We start from the raw sequence: 5,396 nt of genomic DNA, 5'->3' as shown, positions 1-5,396 counted from the left end.
CGGGTTGGAACCGGGAGAGACAGCAGTGTATGTACTTGATAACTTCTCTTTTCTAGATCAGATTTCCTGAGCCCCCTTGCTTCTTCAGAAGCAGATGCATCATTATCAACCGACAAATCTTTCAGAGCATTTTTCAGGTTCTGCATGTAGTAAGATAGCAACAGCACAATAATGGATCACACCTCCAAGCGTGGACCCCTACTCGCACAATATGCAGAAGTTTCTAGGAACTATTTCTGGGACTGAATTAAAGAGGTTAACAAGACAAATATCTACAGGATACAAGCATTATCAGAACTCGCATTTGCCCTGTACATATACAAGCATTATCTGAACTCACATTTGTCAACTCAAAACAACTGAACCCATGCAAGTGTCACAAAATAAGCATGCATCCCTAGACAAAATTTTAGTCCCAAAACCAAACAAACACTTGGGTGGCAAATATGCTGCTTTATACTACTATAAAGCAGAGGCACACAACTGAACCTTTGAAGTGGTAATCCAGCAAGCAGTCTACTTCATCTGTAAATCAGATACGGTGACATGAGTATAAAAACCATCAAACGGTTAGAGACCACCTCCTACATGGAGATCTCACCTAGAGCAAGGACTTCGATTTTCTCTCCTATTGCTCTTGCAGAATCGAACATCTTCCAGGCCGAATCAGAATCAGCTTCATCACCGGCCATGTTATCATCTTCCTTGCCGTCACCTGTTTCATCCTCCTTATATATCTTTGCCATTTGAGTTTTGCCCAAGGTATTAATATTTACCATGGGGTAAAAGCACATGGAAAAGAACCATAAATTATCATAAAAAGAAAAGCACCAACAACAAAGCGCATACAAAACACATCATATATACTCAGTCGATGGTATATATGCACCTAGAATTCATACATGTGCATGACTAGTTCCAATACAATGCACCCAGAATACATATATGTGCATGACTTGTTCCAGTACAATACACTGGAATATCAATTGACACATTCATGATAAATTCCAGATTATATCATATTACATATCTAGAGCGAACCAAGGACCACCAGTGCTGGTTCTAGTACAACACAAAAAACAGCATACCAATCTCAGTCGATGGAATGCACCTTGAATACATATCCTGACTAGTTCTAGTACAATACCTGAACATCGATATTGATATGTTCATGATAAATCTCAAAAGCATTTATTGAATTACATGAGAGCAAACCAAGCACGAGTGACGGTCATCTCATCTCAGCTTCTACCCATTCATTTTACCTCTCAAGGATGTCCAGGTAATAGCCACATGCACATAAACCCAATCATACAGGTTGTCACAGAGCGAGTACCACGAAACTCTCCATCTCCTCTTCAACAAGATGGTGCAGAAGACCACCCAGAGACCCATCAAATATCCAGAGCCCATGGCGAGGAAAAACGAAACCAAATCATCTCTTGCATCTCCGTGGTTTTCTCCTGGAATTGGCTCGGACTGTGACGAACAATTTACAGAGAGAGGAGGACCGCAGAGGCTGGGGTTGCCAATATAAATATAGGCCGGGTCTTCGAGTGTTTGCAGTTGACTTCCAGTCGGTATTTTCCCCCTCAGGTTGTTGTAGGACAGGTTCAGGCGACTCAATGATGTGAGAGTCGATAAGCTTGAAGGGATTTCCCCGGACAAATCATTGTGCGATAGGTCAAGTGACTCCACCTGCATTAAGGCGCCAATATTCTCAGGGATTTTTCCATTGAAGTTGTTCCATGATAAGTTCAGGCTCTTCAATGCTACAAGAGCGCTGATTTCTTCAGGGATCTCTCCCATAAGACTAATACAGGATAAATCAAGATTCACCATATATATGATTTCTCCTGTATATAATCTCTCTTGACCTTTCGTGAGTACTGTTAAATTCTCAGTATAGTCAACTAGTTCATTGCCAGCAGAATATACTCCAGAAGTGAGATCATCAATGTCTCTTGTTTGTGTCATGCCTGTACAATTAATAATAGATCTCGGTATGCTCCCTGAAATATTGTTGTAGCCAAGGTCCAAGTATTGAAGATTAACAAGCTCCGTAAGCTCGTCTGGAAATTGACCATAAAACATATTGGATCTCAGTCGTAAGAATGACAAAGATGATAGCTTCTCCCCAATCCATGCTGGTAAAGCCCCAGAGAATTGATTATGTCCGAGATCAAGAAAGATGAGTTGTGGACATTTCTGGAGAAGTGAAGGAAATTCACCAGAGAGGTTGTTGTTTCTCAAGCTTAGATTAACAATGCTCAGATCTGTCATGTTTGTGCTGGACTCATTGACTGGGCAATCAGTAATCGATCCATTGAGGTTATTTCTTGATAGATCTAATGACCGCAATGATCACAACTTGCACAAAGAAGATGGAATGGCGCCAGCGATCATGTTGTCATATAGAAAAAGTGTTTCAAGCCCTGGCGCTCCAAAGTCTAATGGTAGTGGCCCAACTAGATTGTTCCGACTAAGATCCAGGTCGGTTAGAGTGATAGGAAGCTTAGGTATTGGACCACCAAGCTGGTTAGAACTGAAATCCATTACCTGTCCTCTCATAAACTCCATTGTCGATGGGAGGACTCCTGTAATCTGATTATTTCGGATATTCAGAAACGCTACTGAGGAAGCTGCTGTCCAAAACCAATCCGGTATTATATCGTTTATGCTTGTGTTTGCTATATCAAGACTCGCTACGTGTGTTTGCCATCTAAGCCACATTGGGAATTTTGGCCCTAGCTGACAGGACCGAAGTCCAATTGTTCCTAGACTGAAAGGAGGAACCCAAGTTGGGCTCACTGTGATGGCTATGGAGTTGTCTGATAATCTCAATTCCTCCAACATACCTAGACGTGATAAATGACCTTCATGCATGACCCCGTCCAGGTTGTTAAAACGAAGGTCCAGATTTGTTAGCTGTTTGAGCTCTCCTATCCACACTGGGACATGACCAGTTAGGCTGTTATGAGCGAGATACAGCAGGTTCAGGTTTCTCAAGGGCTCTACTAGTGTAGTTGGTAGGCTTCCAGTCAGATTGCTGTACGGTAGAAACAACTCTGTGAACAGTTTGGTAATCGGTGGAATAACTCTGCTATACTCCCATTCATATTGTTCCCGAAAGATACCAATCTCTCCAACTTACATAGGTTCTTCAAATTGGATGGTATCATGCCCACAAGGTTGTTATCTGATAAATCAAGCAACACAATGGAGGTCATATTACCTATCCCATCTGGAAACGGGCCATAGAAACCATTGCTCGAGATATCTAGATACTTGAGGCTAGTTAAATCCCAGAACCAGTTGGGCCTGCTATGCTTATGGAAGTGGTTTTTTGAAAGGTCGAGTGTTTCAAGAGATGTCAGATTTGAGAGCAGAAGAGAATCAGGGCTACTTTTAAGCAGGCAACTAGTAACACGAAGAACTTTCAGAGTTGGAAGCATGTTCACAGATGGAAGCCACTGAACAATTGTGCTGAGGTTCATCCTATACATATCTAGGTGCTCAAGGGAAGTCAACCGTGACAACCAGGTGATATCAGTGGAGTATGTGTCATCACTCCCAAGACTTAAGTACCGTAAATTGGAGAGATTACCCAGCTGCGGCGGTATCCTTCCAATGAACTGTGAGGCTGATAGGTCGAGATATCTCAACTTATGGAGAGAACCCATGAACTCCGGAATCTGTATCTTGTCGAATCTGTTGCAGCCGAGGTCGAGATACCGAAGATGATGTAAACCAAGCAACGAGGAGCTTATGTTGCCTGCTAGTGCATGCTCGTTTCCATGGAGATCGAGCCTGACAACATGGCCGGTCCTGTTGCTGCAGTAGACGCCCTTCCATCGGCAGCAGTCATCGCCCTTCCATGATGAAAGGAGGTTGCCAGGGTCTGATAGGCCTGCCCTGAAGGCAAGAAGGGCAGACTTCTCACCAGCAACACAGCTGGGGATCGCATCGTTTGGATGCAGGGCAGATGTGCTGCCCTCTGTGGTGCTCTTGGCTTGAGTGAACAAGAGTAAGGCTATGGCTATTTGGATGCAGGAGAACTGAAGTGTGTCCATGGGAGATTTTGGCATGAACATGTGTGGTCTTCTTTTCTCCTGGGTCAGGTATATGTTCTTCTTGCGATAGGAGAGCAATGAGGACTTTGGGGCTAGGAGTTTCATGGAAGGTGCTGGAGAGTGGAGCTGAGCGCAGTTTTTTCCACAACTAGTCGGCTTGAGGGTCGTCCAATCATGACATGGAAGTCGCTGCTGGAGTGGAGGGTGGAGCATCAATTCACAACGGTGTGAAGCTACGTGCAGTTTTTCCACAGCTAGTTAGCCTGAGGGTCCTTTACTAGTGTCCAAGGACCATGAATTATTGGGAATGAAAATACAATGTAAATATTCTAAGAGTTCTTACAAAATAAGTGGTGAAAGAAAGAAATCCCGCCGTCCCATCTAGGTCCCAAATTAAAGATTGATGTGAAAGGAAGAAATCCGGTCCAAGAAGAAATCCCAATCTCGTCCATCTCCCGCAAGAATACTGAAGCTGAATGGGGGAGGGGAATGTGGAAGGAGGCGACCTTGCGATCTGGAGGCTGGCGGCGCCGGTGACGAGGACGGGGACGCCGGCGAGCGGATCCGCTGGAAGAACTCCCCGCGATGCGCCTCCTTCGTGTTCCACCGCCGCTTCCTCCGGACGACGGGCCAGGCTTGGCCGCCGCCTCGGCTGCTATGCTGCCGCAGTTCGCCGGGCATGTCGGAGTGAGCAGAGTAGGCAGCCCACACCGTGAGGATGAAGATCTAACCCGTGCCCGTGCAGTCTTTTATTTTTCCTTTTTTATTTACAAAAGGAATCTTCTATATCTAAATAGCTAGCTCCCACTACTAGATTTCTCTACACATGCGTGCTTCCACATCACCTCAATTATTTGCAGCCTTCCGATCAAAATTGTGTGGCATCAAGAAGTCATGCATGTGCTCATAAGTTACTTTCTGCATTAATGTAAATCATGCCACCTCATTAGTCATGCATGTTTTTTTTCCAACGCATGCATGTACTCACTTATATTTATCCATTAATCTATAACTCAAACAATGCAACTTCATCAGTCATGTCTTCTTTTTGGGAGGAATTTTTTTCTCTTTTTTACATCATTTTTTCACACACTTCTTTTATGTTTTATAATTTTAAATATGTAAAATCTTATATTTGTATTTATTGTTTTAACATGGTTACATCTAGTGTATTAATATGAGGCGTGTTTAGAACTAGAAGTGGCGGGACCCGCTCCCGCTCCCGCGGGCGGCCGGCAAGGGCCCCCTCCTCTCCATCCCTTCTCACCGCCACCGTGACGCGCCACCGGGCAAAGCCCACTCGCCGTCGGTGGCGGCGGGAGC

At 44.4% G+C, this 5,396-nt stretch overlaps 1 pseudogene; it reads right to left on the bottom strand.

The window, feature by feature from the left end:
* Positions 1 to 940: 940 nt before the first annotated feature.
* Positions 941 to 4,626, bottom strand: LOC119322149 (annotated as a pseudogene).
* Positions 4,627 to 5,396: the final 770 nt, after the last annotated feature.

Source organism: Triticum dicoccoides, chromosome 6B, assembly GCF_002162155.2.
Source record: "Triticum dicoccoides isolate Atlit2015 ecotype Zavitan chromosome 6B, WEW_v2.0, whole genome shotgun sequence".
In the NCBI taxonomy this organism is placed as follows: domain Eukaryota; kingdom Viridiplantae; phylum Streptophyta; class Magnoliopsida; order Poales; family Poaceae; genus Triticum; species Triticum dicoccoides.
This window is presented reverse-complemented; position numbering and strand designations above follow the sequence as displayed.